This window comes from Saimiri boliviensis, chromosome 1 (assembly GCF_048565385.1).
Source record: "Saimiri boliviensis isolate mSaiBol1 chromosome 1, mSaiBol1.pri, whole genome shotgun sequence".
Lineage (NCBI taxonomy): Eukaryota > Metazoa > Chordata > Mammalia > Primates > Cebidae > Saimiri > Saimiri boliviensis.
This window is the reverse complement of record NC_133449.1, coordinates 147,236,416-147,258,277: the sequence shown is the minus strand read 5'-3', so window position 1 is coordinate 147,258,277 and position 21,862 is coordinate 147,236,416. Positions and strand designations below refer to the sequence as shown.

The 21,862-nt window shown below is 43.9% G+C and overlaps 1 protein-coding gene and 1 pseudogene across 4 annotated transcripts in view; one reads left to right on the top strand and one right to left on the bottom strand.

Moving 5' to 3' along the window:
- ZFP1 (ZFP1 zinc finger protein) overlaps positions 1–21,418 on the bottom strand; it is a 45,056-nt gene extending 23,638 nt beyond the window's left edge. For 2 of the 4 annotated variants that reach the window (XM_003939908.3, XM_074406400.1), the window contains exon 1: positions 975–1,067. The gene's annotated coding sequence lies outside the window, so the exon portion shown is untranslated. Of the gene's footprint in view, positions 1–974; positions 1,068–19,689 lie in introns of those variants that run through there. The other 2 variants (XM_074406407.1, XM_039463557.2) reach the window with 2 other exon arrangements.
- On the top strand, positions 3,447–4,125 carry LOC101042540 (RNA guanine-N7 methyltransferase-activating subunit-like protein; annotated as a pseudogene).
- Positions 21,419–21,862: the final 444 nt, after the last annotated feature.

Sequence of the window (21,862 nt, the reverse complement as noted above, 5' to 3'; positions counted from 1 at the left end):
GATGCAAGCTGTGATCGCACCACTGCACTCCAGTCTGGGTGACTCAGTGAGATCCTATCCCCCCCCCAAAAAAAAAATAAAAAAGAAAAAGAAATGTACAATAAAAAATATAGCATTACAATCACATGGGACCACCATTTTACATGAGGTCTCTCGCTGACAGCCACATAGTTATACAGAGCGTGACTGTACCAAAATTATGGGAAAACTTTCGTATTTCAAAGTAGTGAACACTTTTGGGTGCCAAAAACGGAAAGAACATAAAATTCCATCCGAGAGAAATTCAAAACGTGCACATAGCAAAATCTACCAGCGAGTAAAATCAAAAGATAAAGAAAAAAATATCTGCTGCTCACAAAGTAGCACCGGGTTGTGAGACCTCGGGGAAATCACTTCTCCCTTCTGAGCCTCCGGTGTTCCTGGGGTTGGGACGGAGATGACAACGGCGGAAGTCACGGGGTGGACGCGAGGATCAAGGGGACACCTCACTAAAGACTCCCTGACAAAGGGATCACCGCGCTCCTTCACCACTGGCACCTGCCCAGGATCCCAGACCTCCCTCTAACCCGCGAGGCCCTGGGCATAGGGGCGTGGCCAGGTGTCTGGCCCCGCCCCCTCCCCGCCCCGCCGGGGCCTGGTCCTGGGAGCGCGCGCACGTCGGGGCTTCCGGACTCGCTCCCGTGCGGCCCGAACCCCTCACCGCCTGTCTGAGGCGCATCTTCTGACAAAGAGAAGGCGAAGCCTCGCAGCCGCCTCCCTTCCGCCGTTCCCGTCCTCGCACGTTCGGCCAGGCGTGCCCCGCCGGCCCCGCTCGGAGGAGGACGCTGGGCAACCCCGGACACCGCCCTAAGGGTCACCGCCGCCTACGAGTCGCCGAAGTTTGGGCTCCCACCCTGCGCGGGCACGAGCCCATCCCTCATCTCCATACCCTCGGCCCCAGGCCGCGCGGAGCCACCTGGAAACCCCCCTCATACCTGGAGGGGCGCAGCCTCCACTCCTGGCCCAGTGCCACAGCGGGTCACGGCGCGGGCCGGTGAAGACGCGCGGAGACGGGGGCTCTGTCACCCACTCGCAGCTGGTGGTGGGGGAAGGGCGGCCACCGGCGCGCTCGCAGCATTGCACATGCGCAGATACAGGGGCGCGCGCCGTTCCCAGTGTCCTCGGAGGGGTGGGTCATCGACACTGCGGACTACACTTCCCACAAGACTCCGGGGCCACGGCGTTAGGGACTCTCAGGAAAGTCTACTCTTTGTTAGGAGGTCCGATGAGCTGACCAAAATAATCCCTTGGCCTGCACTGTTGTTTCCAAGTGAATCGTGAATTACAATTCACCACCTCCCCCTTAAATGCAACAACTTGACTTTTAAACATTACACAAATCTGTAATTGTATTTAAATTAGAATATATGGCGCCGGGCGCGGTGGCTCAAGCCTGTAATCCCAGCACTTTGGGAGGCCGAGGCGGGTGGATCACGAGGTCGAGAGATGGAGACCATCCTGGTCAACATGGTGAAACCCCGTCTCTACTAAAAGTGCAAAAAATTAGCTGGGCATAGTGGCACGTGCCTGTAATCCCAGCTACTCAGGAGGCTGAGGCAGGAGAATTGCCTGACCCCAGGAGGCGGAGGTTGCGGTGAGCCGAGATCGAGCCATTGCACTCTAGCCTGGGTAACAAGAGCGAAACTCCGTCTCAAAAAAAAAAAAAAATATATATATATATATATATGTACAAAATTAAAGAAGGCAGTATCCATAATTTCACACTCTAAAGATAACTGCGGGTAACGTTAAGTTCACACTTTGATTTTTTTTGTTTTTGTTACAAAACTGGACATAAAGGTATCATGTGCTGCAACTAGCTTTTTAGCCTTTTTTCTCGTGCCACATTATTGAGGTATGGTGGATCTATGTATTTAAAGTGTACAACTTGATATATACATCGGGAAATATTCACCATAATCAAACTAATTAACATGTGCATCACCTCACAGTTACTATTTTTTTTTGTCTGATGAGAACAGACAAAAGATCTATCTTCTTAGCAAATTTCAAGTATACAGTATTGTCAACTATTGTCACATAGTTGTGCATATCTTCAGAGCTACTCGTGTTGCAAACAGACTGTGTACCCCTTGGCCACCATCTTCCCACTTCCCCTTCACCCTCGGTTCCTTTTATCCTTTATTTTTAGAACAGTTTTAGTTTCTCAGCAAAATTTGAGCAGAAAGTACATTGAATTCCCTTATAACTCTTGTCCCCCAGCACACACAACCTCCCCAAAGTCAATATCCCACACCAGAACAGTGTATTTGCTAAAACTGGTGAACCTACAGTTAAATATCACTCGCGCCTGGCCAGGTTCAGTGGCTCACACCTGTAATCCCAGCACTTTGGGAGCCTGAGACCAGCAGATAGCTTTTAATTAAAATGAGAGCCTCAAACAGGTTCATAGAAAACTGTTTACACCAATGTTCATAGCAGCATTATTCACAATATCCACAGGTGAAGACAACCTAAGTGTCCACCAGCTAATTAATAGATACAGTGTATTATTATTCAGCCATATCAAAGAGTGATGTTCTGGTACTTGCTACCATGTGATTAAAACTTGAAAATACACTAAGTGAAACAAGCCAAGCTATGATTGTGCCACTGTACTCCAGCCTGGGTGATAGAATGAGAAACTGTTTCTTAAAAAAAAAAAAAAAAAAAAAAAAAAAGATAGATAGAAAGAAAGAGGCCAGGCACAGTGGCTCACACCTGTAATCCCAGCACTTTGGGAGGTCGAGGTAGGTGGATCACAAGGTCAGGAGTTTGAGACCAGCCTGGTCAACATGGTGAAACCCCATCCCTACTAAAAATACAAAAATTACCCAGGCATGGTGGTGCACACCTGTAGTACCAGCTACTCAGGAGACTGAGGCAGAATCTCTTGAAGCCGAGAGGTGGAGGTTGCAGTGAGCTGATATTGCACCACTGCTCTCCAGCCTGGGTGACAGAGCAAGACTCTGTCTCAAAAAAAAAAAAAAAAAAAAAAAAAAAAAAAAAAAAAAAAAGGATAATGTGTACTAACCACATGGGGGTTATTTCATTGAGAAATAAAATAATACAGATCACATAAGAATACATGGATTGTAATCCTATTTTTGTAAAAAACTATGCACATTTAAAAAAGACCAAACACTGAAATACATGAAGAGAATGGAGAACCCCCCAACACATAAGCACAAGATAAATTCCCCTAACTGCCTTATGTGTAACAGCACTGAGTAAGCACCATGTGTGTGGGCTGTGCTTTTCAAGACCTTGTAAAATTCACAATCACGCTGTCCTCTATTAATTTTCCTTAAAAAATCAAGGGTGGGATTCTAGCAGAAGGGGCTCCGCTACATTGGAGGGCTGGAGTGGTCTGGAGTTCCACGGCATAGTTGGCTAGAGACCACCTCTCCTGTGGCCTCTTAGTGTCCCGAGGGCGGGGTTCAGCCCGAGCTGGATAGAGACAGCCCTTCGCGGATTTAAACAACCTAAACATTAAGCAATACAGCTGCCTCAAATCTTTGGGAATTTCAGAATGACTGACACTGCCGAAGCTGTTCCAAACTTTGAAGAGATGTTTGCTAGTAGATTCACAGAAGATGACAAGGAATATCAGGAATACCTAAAATGCCCTCCTGAGTCCCCTCCAATTGTTGAGGAATGGAATAGCAGAGCTGGTGGGAACCAAAGAAACAGAAACAACTGATTGCCAGGTAACAGTTCAGAGGCAGGGACAACAGATGTAGGTGGCCAAGTGACAATCGATCCAATCAGTGGCATGGGCGATCGTGGGGTAACTATTACCGCAACACAGACAAGAACCTTACTAGCCCCACCAATATGGACATTATGGTTACAACCGGTGGCCTCCTTACGGTTACTACTGATAGAAACGTTGGCAGCTTTTAGTAAAAGCATTTACTCTGTTACCATGACAGAAGTTTGGGTGTCTTCTGTTGGTCATAGTTACACATCTGATTTTAGAGAATGGATTATTTTTTTGGAAGTTGAGACTTAAAAAAAAAAATAGATCTTACTTGCAGGATGCTATGGTTGCTGGTAATACCTCAAACTGTAGATTATATTGCTTGACTTCTACTTCAGAGTCTTCCTTGTTTCACGACATAATAGTGCTTTGAGTTTGGTATATTTTCTTATTTGACTTCTAGGAGACCTTTGTTTTACAAAGAAATAAAAATTTTAAAATAGAAAATGCTTGCTTTTACTTTATAAGAGAGTATCCATATACTTAGATGTGCTCGTTTCTTAAATTCTAGAAGTTAATGCAATCAGCTCATGAATGCACAGCTATGCTTCTTATGAAAGACTGTACATAACATCAACAGTTGAAAGATAAAACAATTGCCTTTTTTTTTTTTTTTTTGCTTTTGTTACATGACTGTGGTACTTTGTGATTCCTTACTCTATAGATAATGAGTCAGCTCCACATTTATTTGGGTTTCTTTAGAGGGAAATCAGTAATAAGACTGTAAAATAAGAAAAAAGAAAGAAAGAAAGAAAGAAAAATCAAGGGCAAGTGTAGAGGGTGTTTTTGAAAAACCCATTGCTGGTTCGGCGCAGTGGCTCATGCCCGTAATCCCAGCACGCTAGGAGGCCAGGGCGGGTGGATCGCCTGAAGGCAGGAGTTTGAGACGAGCCTGACCAACATGGTGAAATTCCATCTTTATTAAAAATACAAAAACTTAGACGGGCATGATGGCACACGCTTCCTCAGCTACTCAGGAGGCTGAGGAACGAGAACTGCTGAGCCCAGAAGTCAGAGGCTGCAAGAGCTGAGATTGTGCAACTGCACTCCAGACCAGGCTACAGAGAGAGACTCTGTCTCAAAGAAAAAAAAAAAAGTGACAGTTTAAAATGAAGCAAAGATCTCAAAGCATAAATAAAAATGTGGTTTGTTCACAGTATATTAAAAATTTTTTTATTTTGATTTACTTGCTAAAGTGGTATCACTATGGGCACAACGACATGTCACTGCACATAATCACTGTGAATTTTGTTCTCTGCTGCATTAAAATCCACTGGTATTTCTTACACTGTAGATGGATCTTTTATCCGTTCATGATTTTGTAACATCATGTCTTGCTTATTTGAATAATACAGGTTCGGCCGGACACAGTGGCTCATGCCTGTAATCCCAGCACTTCGGGAGGCCAAGGTGGGCAGATCACCTGAGGTCAGGAGTTCAAGTCCCTTGACCAAAATGGTAAAACCCTGTCTCTTCTAAAAATACAAAAAAATTAGCTGGGCATGGTGGCGGGCACTTGTAGTCCCAGCTACCAGGGAGGCTGAGGCATGAGAATTGCTTGAACCTGGGAGGTGGAGGTTGCAGTGAGCTGACATTGCACTACTGCACTCCAGCCTAGGCAACAGAACAAGACTCCATCTCAAAAAAAAAAAAAGAGAGAGAGAAAAAAATACAGTTTAACCATTTTATTATACAGTATCAAACCACCACATTTGTGGTTTGATAATGTGCAGTGGCTCATGCCTATAATCCTAGCATTTTGGGAGGCCAAAGCAGGCACATCCCTTGAGTCCAGGAGTTTGAGACAAGCCTGGGTAACATGGAAAAACATCTCTACCAAAAAAAAAAACCAAAAATTAGGTAGGTACGGTGGCATGCGCCTGTAGTTCCAGCTACTGTGGAAGCCAAGGTGGGAGGATCACTTGAGCCCAGGAGGTTGAGGCTGCAGTGAGCTCTGATTGTGCCTCTGCACTCCAGCCTGGGCGACAGAGTAAGACCCTGTCTCAAAAAAAAAAAAAAAAGTTTCGACCTCCTGGATCCCCAGAAAAGGTCTTGGAGATCCCAGGATGTGTAGATCATACTTTAAACGTAGTAACAATATTATCACACATAAAATATTAACAGGGCCAGGCACGGTGGCTTACACCTGTAATCCCAGCACTTTGGGAGGCTGAGGTGGGTGAATCATCTGAGATCAGGAGCTCAAGACCAGCCTAGCCAATATGGTAAAATCCCATCTCTACTAAAAATGCACACAAAACATTAGCCAGGTGTGATGGCATGTGCCTGTAGGAGTGCCCTTAGCCACTTGGGAGGCTAAGGCAAAAGAATCGCTTGAACCCAGGAGGTAGAGGTTGCAGTGAGCCAAGATCATGCCACTGCACTCCAGCCTGGGTGACAAAGTGAGACTCTCAACAAAAAACAAAAAACAACGACAAAAAAAACCCCACAGTATTTCCTTACTATTACTCAAATATCCAGTCAAACTTCATTGTCCCGGTTTGTTGCCCAAACTCGTCTTGAACTCCTGGCCTCAAGCAATCTTCCCATTTCAGCCTCCTAAAGTGCTGAGATTATAGGTGTGAGCCACCATGTCTGGCCCCCAAATTCTTTTCATAAACTTTATACATTTCTTCAGATTTTTAAAACTCAAGATCCAAATTGGGCGTGGTGGCTCATACCTGTAATCCCAGCAATTTAGGAGGCCAAGGGGGGTGGATCACTTGAGGTCAGGAGTTCAAGACCAGCCTGGCCAACATGGTAAAACCCAGGCTCTAAGGCCGGGCGCGGTGGCTCACGCCTGTAATCCCAGCACTTTGGGAGGCCGAGGCGGGTGGATCACGAGGTCAAGCGATCGAGACCATCCTGGTCAACATGGTGAAACCCCGTCTCTACTAAAAAAATACAAAAATTAGCTGGGCATGGTGGCACGTGCCTGTCGTCCCAGCTACTAGGGAGGCTGAGGCAGGAGACTTGCTTGAACCCAGGAGGCGGAGGTTGCAGTGAGCCGAGATCGTGCCATTGCACTCCAGCCTGGGTAACAAGAGCGAAACCCCGTCTCAAAAAAAAAAAAAAAAAAAAAAAAAAAAAAAAAACCCAGGCTCTACTAAAAATACAAAAACCAGTCAGGTGTGGTGACAGGCACCTGTAATCCCAGCTACTCAGGAGGCTAAGGCAGAAGAATTGCTTGAACTTGAGGGGTGGAGGTGGCAGTGAGCTGAGATCCTGCCATTGCACTCCAGAGTAAGACTCCATCTCAAAAACAAACGAACCAAAAACACAGGCTGGGATTCGGTGGCTCACGCCTGTAATCCCAGAACTTTGGGAGGCCAAGGCAGGTGAATCATGAGGTCAAGAGATCGAGACCATCCTGGTCAACATGGTGAAACCCCATCCTATTAAAAATACAAAAATTAGCCGGGCATGGTGGCACTCTCAACTCTGATTTAGCTGGCTATAACAAGAATGAACCTACAATAGCCTGCAGTCCCAGCTACTTGGGAGGCTGACACAAAAGAATCGCTTGAACCGTCGAGGTGGAGGTTGCAGTGAACTCAGATCGTGCTGCTACAGTCCAGCCTGGCAACAGAGCAAGACTCCGTCTCAAAAAAAAAAAAAAAGGTCAAATGAATCCACATACTCAGATTGTCTGATGTCTTTTAATGTATACATTTCCACTCCATATCTTTTTTTTCTTTGCCATTTAGTTGTTGAAAACACTGGGTTGTTCTAAGAAATTTCCAAATGGTCTGGATTTTCCTGTTAAAATTTGTATACAAATTGTCAAAGTCAAATAAAATATAGAGATGAATCTCTAAATTTAAAATGTTTTATTTCGGGGCTGGGTGCAGTGGCTCAGGCCTATAATTCCAGGACTTTGGGAGGCAAATATGGGCAGATCACTTGAGGTCAGGAGTTCAAGACCAGCCTGGCCAAAATGGTGAAACCCCATCTCTACCAAAAAGACAAAAATTAGCCAAGTGTGGTGCTGGACACCTATAGTCCCAGATACTTGGGAGGCTGAGGCAGGAGAATCATTTGACCTGAGAGGCCAAGTTTGCAGTGAGCCGAGATCGCACCACTGCACTCCAGCCTGGGCAAGACTGTGTCAAAAAATAAAAATAAAATAAATTTTATTGAGGAAGCAAGAATTGTAATTTGAGGCATCTACACAGACTGGGTAGTCTTCAGTATGTCAGAAGAACAAAGTGAAGTTTGGGAATTTTGTGAGCAAGAGAAATATTACAGATTGTTTTAAAAGCAGCTCACTGGTGCTAGAGATGCTTTTGGGAGCTGGCAAGCTCAGATTAGTGAGTACAACAGGAGGTTAACCAATCTTAGAAGCATGGCAGGTCGCTTCAGCAGCTACTAGGTCCAACTGGTCTTAGGGTTATAGCAGGTCATTTCAGCAGCTGGCCCCGAAGAAAACTTATTTATTTTTCCTTTTTCTTTCTTTCCTTTTTTTTTTTTTTTTTTTTTTTTTTTTGAGGGGAGTCTCACTCTGTTGTGTAAGCTGCAGTGCAATGGCACAATCTCAGCTCACTGCAACCTCCACCTCCTGGGTTCAAGCGATTCACCTGCTTCAGGCCTCCTGAGTAGCTGGGACTACAAGCACCCACCACCAAGCCCAGGTAATTTTTGCATTTTCACTGGAGATGGGATTTCACCGTGTTGGCCAGGCTGGTCTTGAACTCCTACCTCAAATGATCCACCTGCCTCAGTCTCCCAAAAAGCTGGGATTAGAGACTTGGGCCACTGTGGTGCAGCTTTTTTGTTTCCTTTTTTAAAAAAATTAACTTGTTTATTTTGTAGAGACGATGTCTCCCTATCCTGCCCAGCATGGTCTAAACTCCTGGCCTCAAGCAATCCTCCCAAACCTTGGCTTCCCAAAGCACTGGGATTAGAGGCGTGAGCTACTATGCACAGATAATTTATCTCTTAAAATAAGCGCTATGTGCCCCAAGTGCTTTCTTTCCTGACCTCTCAACCCTGATTTAGTTGGTTAAGACAAGAATGACCCAATTTGTTTAGCCAGCTTTCACCCAATTTTCTGTTCCTTTATCTGGACTCAGAACCAGAGAAAAGTCAATGTTTAAGAACAATTTTTTTGGCCAAATATTAGCAATGATTCTCTTCTCCTTGCCATGTTTTAAAGCGATTGTTTTTGTGAGGTACTGAATGACAAGTTTAGGCTTTTCCTCCCAAGTGTTTTCTTTTCTTTTTTTTTTGTTTTTTGAGATGAAGTTTGCTCTTGTTGTCCACACTGGAGTAAAATGGCGTGATCTCAGCTCACTGCAACCTCCACCTCCTGAGTTTAAGCAATTCTCCTGCCTTAGTCTCCCAAGTAGCTGGGATTACAGGCACGCACCACCATGCCTGGCTAATTTTGTATTTTTAGTAGAGACGGGGTTTCTCCATGTTGGCCAGGCTGGTCTTGAACTCCTGACGTCAGGTGATCTGCCCGCCTTGGCCTCCCAAAGTGCTGGGATTCTATAGGTGTCAGCCACTATGCCTGGCCCATCCTTCTTTCTTAAACAACCAGTCATTTTACTTTAGCACTAAATCTATCATACAAGATTCTCTCTCATATGAAATTATTTCTCTTCAAGCTTTCTTACCAAAAAAAAAAAAAAAAAACTTCTTTATTTTTATAACTTTTTTAATACCTCTTTTATCTCCTGGTTCCTTTTACTTTCTTTTATTTATGACCTTTAAATAAGCTCTGAGGGTGGGCATAGTGGCTCACACCTGTAGTCCCAGTACTTTGGGAGGCTGAGGAGGGTGGATCACTTGAGGTCAGGAATTTGAGATCAGCCTGGCTAACATGGCAAAACCCTGTCTCTATTAAAAAATACCAAAATTAGCTGGGAGTGGTGATGGGTGCCTGTAATCCCAGGTACTTGGGAGGCTGAGGCAGCAGAATTGCTTGACTCTGGAAGGCAGAGGTTGCAGTGAGCTGAGATTGTACCACTGTACTGCCTGGGCAACAGAGCAAGACTCCATCTCAAAAAAAAGCTTTGAATTAGACAAAAATTGTTCACCCTTTTAAAAAAGATGCACTTTTTTTGTTTTTGAGAAAGAATGTTTTTGGCTGGGCGTGGTGACTCACACATGTAATCCCAGCACTTTGGGAGGGCTAAATGGGTGGACCACAAGGTCAGGAGTTCGAAACCAACCTGGCCAACATAGCAAAACCCCATCTCTACTAAAAATACAAAAATTAGCCAGTCTTGGTGGCATGTGCTTGTAGTCCCAACTACCCAGGAGTCTGAGGCAGGAGAATCACTTGAACATGGGAGGCAGAGGTTGTGGTGAGCTGAGATCACACCACTGCACTCCAGCCTGGGCAACAGAGCGAGATTCTGTCTCAAAAAAAAAAAAAAAAGAATTTTTTCCAGCAAATATGTGTGTGTGTGTTTGTGTGTGTATTCTTTTTTTAGACAGAGTCTCCCTGTCACCCAGGCTGTAGTGCAGTGGCACAATCTTGGCTCACTGCAACCTCCACTTCCTGGGTTCAAGCAAGTCTCCTGCATCAGCCTCCTGAGTCGTTGGGACTACAGTTGTGCACCACCATGCCCAGCTAATTTTTGCATTTTTTAGCAGAGATGGGGTTTCACCATGTTGGCCAGGCTGGTCTTGAACTTTTGACTTCAAGTGATCCACGTGCCTTGGCCTCCCAAAGTGCTAGGATTACAGGAATGAGTCGCTGCACTCGGCCCAAATATATTTTCATTGGAGAATACCCAAATAATAAAGTATCAATTATTTAATTTTAGATTCTAAACTATGATGACTTTGTCTACAAGTATTCATCCTCTTACATTTACTTATTATATTTTTATCATTTACCTAGATTATTTATTAAAACTGTGATTGTCATTATTTAAAATTATGGAACTGCCACTGCAGAATTGTAACTGGGACGGTGAAAAAGATTGGAACTAACTGACTCCATCCTGCTTCTAACCTCCAAGCTGTCCTTGTTCATTCCTGGGCGTAGGCAGAACTAACTTTGGGAGGAACTTATAGTTTGGCTTTGAAACAAAGATGATAACAGTCCTTTTTCAAAACAAACCCTATTGCCGGTGAACTGGATTGCCTAAAGCCGCAAGATGAGAAGTTACGGTAATCTTAGTAAATTTAAGTTGTAGCTATTTTTATTAAACCAATATTAATGTCTTATTTATTAAAGACTACACAAGCAAAGATCATTCTGTTTTGATCTGGGTTTAGAGTCTTGTAACCCCTATGACGAATTTTGACACCTTATAGTATTTGGCAGGGATAAGTATGAAATTGCTTAACAAATGGAAACAAAAATGTATACTGGCAATTTTTAAGACATTTGTAATATTATTTTACCAATAATTTTAAGGCTAGCTTATTTATTAACAATTTTACAGGCCGGGCACGGTGGCTCAAGCCTATAATCCCAGCACTTTGGGAGGCCGAGGCGGGTGGATCACAAGGTCAAGAGATCGAGACCATCCTGGTCAACATGGTGAAACCCCGTCTCTACTAAAAATACAAAAAAATTAGCTGGGCATGGTGGTGCGTGCCTGTAATCCCAGCTACTCAGGAGGCTGAGGCAGGAGAATTGCCTGAACCCAGGAGGCGGAGGTTGCGGTGAGCCGAGATCGCGCCATTGCACTCCAGCCTGGGTAACAAGAGTGAAACTCTGTCTCAAAAAAAAAAAAAAAAAAAACAATTTTACTTAAGTTACATAAACTTGAAAAACATTTGACTAGCCTTTTTTTCCTGGTAAAGTATTTCATTAAAGCAGTTTTATTTTCTTAAGCCAGTTAATTAGAGCTCTTTCATATATTTTCACTAGTGAAGCATTGTATACACAACACATAAATACATAGATGTATTAGGCCTGCTGAAAGAAGTACATCTTATAGATTTACTCAGATTATTGATAAACTGTTTCATAACCCTAGGCAGTTGTGAGCTAAATAGCCTTAAGTCTGCATATTAAAGGAAACAACTCAGGTGAAAATCAAATAGCAAAATTTACATCATAAGGTACAGAGAGAAAAAGTCTGGTGGCACTAGAGGGAGATTAAAGATGGATGCCAAATCAAACATAAAATCATAAAAATCTATCATAAGACTGTATAAGGAGACTATTTTATTTAGATAAGAACTACCTATCTTTTAACTGGATCTCTCAGCTCTGGACAGAGGCTTCACTAAATCCTGGGTCTCCAAGAACAGAGAATTATTATGAAGTTAGATCATGTGATGCTTTTACATGCACTTATAAAAAAACCTTTTTTTAAACAGACATTTCTAAGTGTCTACACCATAGTCTTTCTTAAAAACCCAAAGGTAACCTCTCTTAAAATAACTATTTTAGTCAAAAACAACAACAACAAAAACAGGTAACAGGATACAAAAGTAAGCAGCTTAAGATATGAGACGAACCTGTCTGTTTACACTCTTGGGATTCCATAAGGAAAAAAAAAGGTTTCTCCCCAAAAGGGAGTCTCGCACCTTCTCCATTTTCTTTAAGGAACTCTAAGCTATTACAAACTATTTTAGGTCCCTCATGCCGCAGAGGGTACAAGAGAAAACAGAGCCAGCAGAAGTAAATGAAGAAAAAAGAATTCAGTCAGCTGAGAAGAAAAAAACTTTTAATCGGCCGGGCGCAGTGGCTCAAGCCTGTAATCCCAGTACTTTGGGAAGCTGAGGCGGGTGGATCACGAGGTCAAGAGATCGAGACCATCCTGGTCAACATGGTGAAACCCTGTCTCTACTAAAAATACTAAAAATTGCCGGGCGCGGTGGCTCAAGCCTGTAATCCCAGCACTTTGGGAGGCCGAGGCGGGTGGATCACGAGGTCAAGAGATCGAGACCATCCTGGTCAACACAGTGAAACCCCGTCTCTACTAAAAATACAAAAAATTAGCTGGGCATGGTGGCGCGTGCCTGTAATCCCAGCTACTCAGGAGGCTGAGGCAGGAGAATTGCCTGAACCCAGGAGGCGGAGGTTGCGGTGAGCCGAGATCGTGCCATTGCTCTCCAGCCTGGGTAGCAAGAGCGAAACTCCGTCTCAAAAAAAAAAAAAAAAAAAAAAAAATACTAAAAATTAGCTGGGCATGGTGGAGCGTGCCTGTAATCCCAGCTACTCAGGAGGCTGAGGCAGGAGAATTGCCTGAACCCAGGAGGCGGAGGTTGCGGTGAGCCGAGATCGCGCCATTGCACTTCAGCATGGGCAACAAGAGCGAAACTCCGTCTCAAAAAAAAAAAAAAAACAACTTTTAATCAAAAAAAGCCAAGATCCTTGGAGAAAAACAAAAACATGAAGGCCTTTTAAATATAAACACATACAAACGCACACATACACACGCACACAATACACACACAAACCTTGGATGTTAGCTTTTAATTAAGCTGATTCATAATCATTGAGCTCCTTTAAAAAAATCTTTTAAAATCTCATTACCGTATTTCAGCTAGGACAAACTGCTGCTATTTCAGAAGTACAGCTATTGCTCTCTCAGTTTGGCCTGGCTAGCAAAACAGTGGCCTCGTTATGTAAGTAAAGCCTTTTAGTAGTAAAAATACCTTTCCTCTTTTTTTTTTTTTTTTTTTTTTTTTTTTGAGACAGAGTTTCACTCTTGTTATCCAGGCTGGAGTGCAATGGCGCGATCTCGGCTCACCGCAACCTCCGCCTCCTGGGTTCAGGCAATTCTCCTGCCTCAGCCTCCTGAGTAGCTGGGATTACAGGCATGTGCCACCATGCCCAGCTGATTTTTTGTGTTTTTAGTAGAGATGGGGTTTCACCTTGTTGACCAGGATGGTCTCAAGCTCTTGACCTCGTGATCCACCTGCCTCAGCCTCCCAAAGTGCTGGGATTACAGGCTTGAGCCACCGCGCCCGGCCACCTTTCCTCTTTTTTTAACTTTTTGGCCATTTTTCACCCCCAATCACATAATCTCGTGTGTGTGTGTGTGTGTGTGTGTGTGTGTGTGTGTGAATTTAGCCACTTCAGAGGCCTTGTTCTCCATAATTTGGAATTTCCTTTGGATTTGATCAAGTCGATTGTTAGGAATCAACTTGATTCCTAACATTCCTATTATAAACTATTTTAGGTCCCTCTTGCACCCTCTACAACATGAGGGACCTAAAATAGTTTATAATACCTTGGGGTTCATTAAAGAAAACAGAGAAGGCACCAGGCTCCCTTTTGGGAGAAACCTCTGTTTTTCTTTCTGGAATCCCAAGAGTGTAAACAAGCAATTTCTTCTCATTTCTTCACCCCAATCACATCATTGTGTGTGTGTGTGTGTGTGTGTGTGTGTGTGTGTTAGGAATTACGAGTTCCTTCCAAAAGGTTTGTGTAATGTTCTTATCCTTCGTTCAGAAGCCTAACCTCCTTTACTCTTTTGTTTCTAGCCTGCAAACTACCCTCCCACTCTAGTTGTGCCCTGACATGCCCAGACATGTCCAGACATGCCTTGTGCTATAATGGACAAACCACTCTCATCCCCTCCTTCCCATACAAATCGTGTGCTTACCACATTTAGAAAAGTTTAAGTCTTAGCCAACTGGGACCAGCTTAGTTTGTGAGGTCCAACCCTAGCCAATAGGGGAAGGACACAGGGACGGGAACTGTGTTAGGGATACAAACCCCTTCTCTTTTTGTTTGGTGTGCTCTTGTGATTGTGACTGACATAGGCAGCACCCTTCTGCAGAAAAGTTAATTGCCTTGCTAAGAAAACTTTTTGCCTGAGTGCTAGTTCTTCTTTGTGGCACCAAGCATTTTTTTCCAATGTTGGTCAAGCCCAGTGGGAAAAAGACTGAAACAACAACAAAGACAGAACAAACAACAACAACAAAACCGTTAAGCAGAACAAATAATCACATGATTTAATGATGACTCAGCTCTCTAGTGGTAAGGAGAAATTAAAACCAGCTTGTGGTTTATGTTAACTTAAGCCAAGACTACCCCAGTTCAGCTACTTACCTAGGGATGGATCTCAGGCTGAATACTGCTCTTTACCGTCCTAGAAGCAGGAAAAAAAACCCTCTCATCTTTCCCTGTTGGATGTGAGCTCAAACACCATAAAGGAGTTACCTCCCTTCCAACATCTTGGAAGCAGGAAAAGCTTACCTTCCTTGTGTTAAAAGCAAGTAAAACTCCCCCACAAAAGGAGTTGTACAGCAAAATAAGCTTTAGATCTTGAAAGTTTGAGAGATCAGGGATTCTCTGGAGGGGGTGCTTCCAGGTCTTAGCAAATTGTCCTACTGGTTTGAGCAATAAAGATAGCTCAAGCTGGTACCAAGCACCAACAGATTTGTCAAAGATCAGGGGCACCTCCACTCAGAATTCTTCTGTGGTTACCAAAATATGAACCCTCAAAATCTGAGAAAGGTCTCAGTTAATTTAGAAAGTTTATTTTGACAATGTTGATGGCATGACACAGCCTCAGGAGGTCCCAAAGACACGTCCCCAAGGTGGTCAGAGCACAGTTTAGTTTTATACATTTTGGGGAGACATAAGAGCAGTCAACATATGTAAGAAGAACATTGGCTGGGTCTGGAAAGATGGAGAGAGGGCATCCTGGTCATAGATGGATAAGAGACAAATGGTTGCACTCTTTTCAGCCCTCCAACAGTCTGAGGGACAGTGAACTGGCCCCCTGTGTAAAAAGTTTGGGGACACCTGCTCTAAAAGCTTCAGGAGACAAGCCAGGGACTACTTCCCCTCAGGCATTTGAGATCACTAACCCCAAAAAGTCCACCAACACTTAGGACTCTTTAGACCACCTTCCTCGGCCAAATGCCTCTAACCTCCCTCCCGCTCAAGCAAGTGCCCCCGCCCCTAGCCCTTCCTCTGCTCATGTTGTTCCTGCCCCCCTTATAATCCTGACTCTCAAGTCTGTCCCCAACCCAAATGCCTTCCCCCAGGAAGACTTCAGCGTGAGACAGAACAATGTAAAAAAGATATTCAAGATTTGTCTTTCCCTGATACCACCAAAGAATCTGCTCCAACCCTCTTTTCCTTAAGGGAAGTGCCTCTAGGAGGATGGAGCGTTGGCTTTATAGGCACTCCCTTAACCAGCTCAGAAGTCTGAAGCTTAAAAAGAGAGCTCAAACCACTCTTAAATGATCCCTATGGAGTAGCAAATCAAATCGACCAATTCTGGGGCCACAACTGTACACTTGGGCTGAATTAATGTCTATTTTAGGTATTCTCTTCTCAGGAAAGGAGAGAACTATAATGGGAACATCCTCCTAACCAAAATATGCCTGCAGCAGAGCAAAAATTCTCAGCCCAGGACTCTCAATGGGAGCCCACCAAGAAAACATAAAAAACCTCAGGGATATGATAATTAAAGGAATTTGGGAATCAGTACCTCGAACCCAAAATATTTCCCAAGCATTTAATGTAAAACAAGGGAAAGATAAAGGGCCCACGGAATTCTTAAACAAACTTAAAAATATATGTATAAAAGTAAGTCAGCCATTACTAAGTTATTGTTACTTCTCAAAGCAGGAACTAATTTATTAGGGAGGGACTTTAAGTTAAGGCCCACATGTTGGACAGGTAAAACTCCTTACTTCCTTAAATCTGCTTCTTATAAAATGATCTATGGGCTGCGTTATCTAAATTCCACTGCTAACCTCTCTACATTTGTAATAAAACATCAGTTTCTCAAAAACTATATATTAGGTTTGTCACCACCTTTTTTTCCCTCAGGACTTAAGATCTTCTAGCACAAACGCCACCCCTTGAATTTCCGGTCCACCACCACCGGCCCAGAGACCACATACTCGTTAGAGGTGGGAAAGAGGGAAAGCTCGAACCCATCTGGGAAGGACCTTATCTAGGACTCCTAACAACTGAAAGGGCTTTGTGGACTGCTGACAAAGGATGGATTCATTATATCTGAGTCAAAAAGGCATCACCCTCTCCAGAATCATGGACCACCATTCCGGAGCCCACCCCAACCAGAGTAATGTTGAAAAGAAAGGTTTGATTTGTCTCTTCCTCCTTTTCCTCCTCTCCCCAGGTACCTCACATCTTCTCAATGTAACTAGGTCTAATTCTCCACAAACCATTACCTTTGATGCTTGTCGTGCCCTGTGGAGATCTCCAGAGCCAAAAAAAGCCTCTTCAGAAAAGTACCTTTGCCCTTCCAGAAAAAATAACTGCCTATAAAAGTGACTCACCAGAAGGGCACAGGGCAGTCAGTGGAGGTTCTGTTACGGTTGGAGTCTGGAACACCAAGTGTCAAGGCTGGACCTCCCCAGGAGGAGGTTGAGTTAAAAACCCTACATCCACTTTACGAACTCCCTCTAATTGTCAGCTCCAACAACGTAACCCTGTGCAAATCTCCACCACTGTCCCCACCTCTACTGACACTAACCCCACTTTAGGTGGCCTCTAACGGCCTAGGAGCTGATGCTCCTAGAACAGACAGACCCTACAGGATCCTTTAAGACGCGCTTCATTGCTCCTCCACCTGCTTCCCTTCCTCCTCCTTCTAAACCTTCTTCTTCCAATCAAACAGTTACTCTTTTCATACCCAATAATAAACTGTTGTAGACATCATGGAAGTTAAAGATTTAAAACAAACTTTAGCGACTGAAATGGGATACCGAGATGCGAATGCCTGGCTGGAATGGAGTAAATATTCTGTTAATACATTAAACAAAAGTGACTGTTACACTCGTGCGGCAGGCAGGCCAAAGGTTCACATAGTCCCCCTCCCACTTGGATAGTCTTCTGACTGACTGGGCATGAGCTGCACGGTAGGTCTCTTTCAGATCCCCATAGACTGGGGCAATGAGGCATGCAAGAATCTCTCACTCTCACTGCTATTCCCTGAAGTTAAAGGCTCTGCAGGTCAGCCCCCAAGGGTCATCTGGCCTCTAGCCCTGGATGCTAATTTTATCTCGTGTCTCTCATGGAGGGGGGAGGGGAGCATTAACACTTCTCAGAGACCTAAAAGAATGCAGTGAAACCAAGCCTTTCCAAGAGGTTACCACTCAAGTTGCCCTTGTTCATTCCTGAGCAGATGTATAGTGGTATTGCGGTGCACTACTATTAGGTACGCTGCCAAGTAGCTGGAGTGGCACTTGCTTCTGGTCCAATTGGCCATCCCTTTCACCCTGGCATTCTGTCAACATAACCGGAAAAGGAATCAAATACAAAGAATTGCTCCTCATGAGTCTTTTGAACCTCACATTTATATAGACGCTGTTGGGGTCCCATGAGGGGTACCAGATGAATTTAAAGCTCAAAATCAAACAGCTACAGGATTTGAATCTGCACTGTTTTGGTGGTCAACTATAAACAAAAATGTAGATTGGATAAAACTACATCTCCTACAATCAACAGTGATTTGTCAATTACATCAGAGATGCTATTAATAGAACAGCTGAACAATTAGGCCCCACCAGCCAAATGGCCTGGGAAAATAGAATAGCCCTTGACATGATGTTAGCAAAAAAAGGTGGAGTCTGTGTCATGATTGGAATCCATTGCTGTACTTTTATCCCTAACAACACAGCCCCCGATGGAACAATTACAAAGGCCTTACAAGGCCTTACCTCCTTACCAAATGAGTTAGCCAAGAATTCTGGAATAAATGACCCCTCACAAGTCTTATGGAAAGGTGATTTGGCAAATGGAAGGGACTTATGCCTTCAATATTAACCTCTCTTGCAATTGTCATAAATGTCCTCATTTTTGTAGGATGCTGCATCATATCCTGTATCTGGGGGTTAATGTCAAGACTTATAGAAACAGCTCTCACAAAACCCTCCCTTACCCCTTCTCTTCCACACTCAGATAAGTTCTTATTCTTTTTTTTTTTTTTGAGACGGAGTTTCGCTCTTGTTACCCAGGCTGGAGTGCAATGGCGCGATCTCGGCTCACCGCAACCTCCGCCTCCTGGGTTCAGGCAATTCTCCTGCCTCAGCCTCCTAAGTAGCTGGGATTACAGGCACGTGCCACCATGCCCAGCTAGTTTTTTGTATTTTTAGTAGAGACGGGGTTTAACCTTGTTGACCAGGATGGTCTCGATCTCTCGACCTCGTGATCCACCCGCCTCGGCCTCCCAAAGTGCTGGGATTACAGGCTTGAGCCACCGCGCCCAGTCGATAAGTTCTTATTCTTAAACGATCAAGGAGAGCAACAAAGCCAAATCATACTACAAAAATATGAAGAGGAAGAATTATCAAAAGACAAAGGGAAAATTGTTAGGAATAATGAATTGCTCTTCAAAAGGTTTAATTGTGTAATGTTTTTATCCAATGCTCAAAAGCCCCGCTTCCTTGTACATTCTTGTCTCCAGCTTGCAAACCACCCTCCCACTCTAGTTATGCCCTGACGTGCCCAGACATGTCCATACATGCCTTGTGCTATAACAGACAAACCACTCCCACCCCCTCCTTCCCTTACAAAGTGCACGGCTTATCATATGCAGAAAATTTTAAGTCTTAGCCAACCAGGATCAGCTTAGATTGTGTGGTGCAATCCTATCCAATAGGGGAAGGACAAAGGGACAGGAACTGTGTTAGGGATACAAACCCCTTCTCTCCTTTGTTTGGTATGCTCTTGTGATTGTGACTGACATAGGCAGCACCCTTCTGCAGAAAAGTTAATTGCCTTGCTAAGAAAACTTTTTGCCTGAGTGCTAGTTCTTCTTTGTGGCACCAAGCATTTTTTTCCAATGTTGGTCAAGCCCAGTGGGAAAAAGACTGAAACAACAACAAAGACAGAACAAACAACAACAACAAAACCGTTAAGCAGAACAAATAATCACATGATTTAATGATGACTCAGCTCTCTAGTGGTAAGGAGAAATTAAAACCAGCTTGTGGTTTATGTTAACTTAAGCCAAGACTACCCCAGTTCAGCTACTTACCTAGGGATGGATGGATCTCAGGCTGAATACTGCTCTTTACCGTCCTAGAAGCAGGAAAAAAAAAAAAAAAACCCTCTCATCTTTCCCTGTTGGATGTGAGCTCAAACACCATAAAGGAGTTACCTCCCTTCTAACATCTTGGAAGCAGGAAAAGCTTACCTTCCTTGTGTTAAAAGCAAGTAAAACTCCCCCACAAAAGGAGTTGTACAGCAAAATAAGCTTTAGATCTTGAAAGTTTGAGAGATCAGGGATTCTCTGGAGGGGGTGCTTCCAGGCCTTAGCAAATTGTCCTACTGGTTTGAGCAATAAAGATAGCTCAAGCTGGTACCAAGCACCAACAGATTTGTCAAAGATCAGGGGCACCTCCACTCAGAATTCTTCTGTGGTTACCAAAATATGAACCCTCAAAATCTGAGAAAGGTCTCAGTTAATTTAGAAAGTTTATTTTGACAATGTTGATGGCATGACACAGCCTCAGGAGGTCCCAAAGACACGTCCCCAAGGTGGTCAGAGCACAGTTTAGTTTTATACATTTTAGGGAGACATAAGAGCAGTCAACATATGTAAGAAGAACATTGGCTGGGTCTGGAAAGATGGAGAGAGGGCATCCTGGTCATAGATGGATAAGAGACAAATGGTTGCACTCTTTTGAGTTTCTGATTAGCCTCTCCAAAGGAGGCAATCAGATATCCATTTATCTTGGGGATCAAAGGGGTGACTTTGAAAGAACAGGAGCAGGTTTTCTGTAAGCAGTCCCCAGTTTGACTTTTCCCTTTAGCTTAGTGATTTGGGGGACTCAAGATATTTTTCTTTCAGACCTCCTCAGTATAATTCTTTCTTCTGATAAGGCAAGAATTGAGGTTGGTGCAGACCTGTACAGATTTGCCACCTCTAATGTGAGAACCATGACCTGTGACACAGTCCCTGGAGGTCCTGAGAACATGGACCCGAAGCAGTTTCGTTACAGATTGGTTTTATATGGTTTAGGGAGACATCAGACATTAATCAATATGAGCAAGGTATGCACTGGTTCCTTCCAGTGGAGGGTGGAGCTTACAGGTCATAGGCGAATTCAAAGATTTTTCTGATTGGCACGGTGCATGGTGGCTCATACCTGTAATTCCAGCACTTTGGAAAGCCAACATGGGTAGATCACTTGAGATCAGGAGTTCGAGATCAGCCTGGACCAAAATGGTGAAACCCTGACTACTAAAAATACTAAAATCAGCTGGGTATGGTGGCCGGGTGCGGTGGCTCGTGTGTGTAATCCCAGCACTTTGGGAGCCCGAGGCAGGTGAATCACGAGGTTAGGAGATCGAGACCATGGTGGCCAACATAGTGAAACCTCCTGTCTAATAAAAATACAAAAAAATTAACTGAGTATGGTGATGCACACCTGTAGTCCCAGCTACTTGGGAGGCTGAGGCAGGAGAATTGCTTGAATCCAGGAGGTGGAGCCGAGATAGTGCCACTGCACTACAGCCTGGGTGACAGTGTGAGACTCCGTCTCAAAAAAAAAAAGAAAATTAGCTGGGTATGGTGGCACACCTGTAATTCCAGCTACTCGGGAGGCTGAGGCATGAGAATAGCTTGAACAGGGAAATGGAGGTTGTAGTGAGCAGAGGTCATCCACTGCCTGGGTGACAGAGCAAGAATCTGTTTAAAAAAAAATTTTTTTTTTTTCTGATATTCAATTGGTTAAAAGAATTAAGTTATTATCCAAAGACCTGGAATTTTATATAACAAAAAAAATTTTTTTTTTTTGAGACGGAGTTTCCCTCTTGTTACCCAGGCTGGAGTGCAATGGCACGATCTCGGCTCACCGCAACCTCCGCCTCCTGGGTTCAGGCAATTCTCCTGCCTCAGCCTCCTGAGTAGCTGGGATTACAGGCATGCGCCACCATGCCCAGCTAATTTTTTGTATTTTTAGTAGAGACGGGGTTTCACCATGTTGACCAGGTTGGTCTTGATCTCTCGACCTTGTGATCCACCCGCCTCGGCCTCCCAAAGTGCTGGGATCACAGGCTTGAGCCACCGCGCCTGGCCTACAAAAAATTTTTTTAATTAAAAATTAAACAAAAGACAACGCGGAATCAATAGAAAGAAGTGTCTGGGTTAAGGTTCTTACTATATAAAATAGATGATAAATGTCTCTTATAAGGCCTTAAAAGTT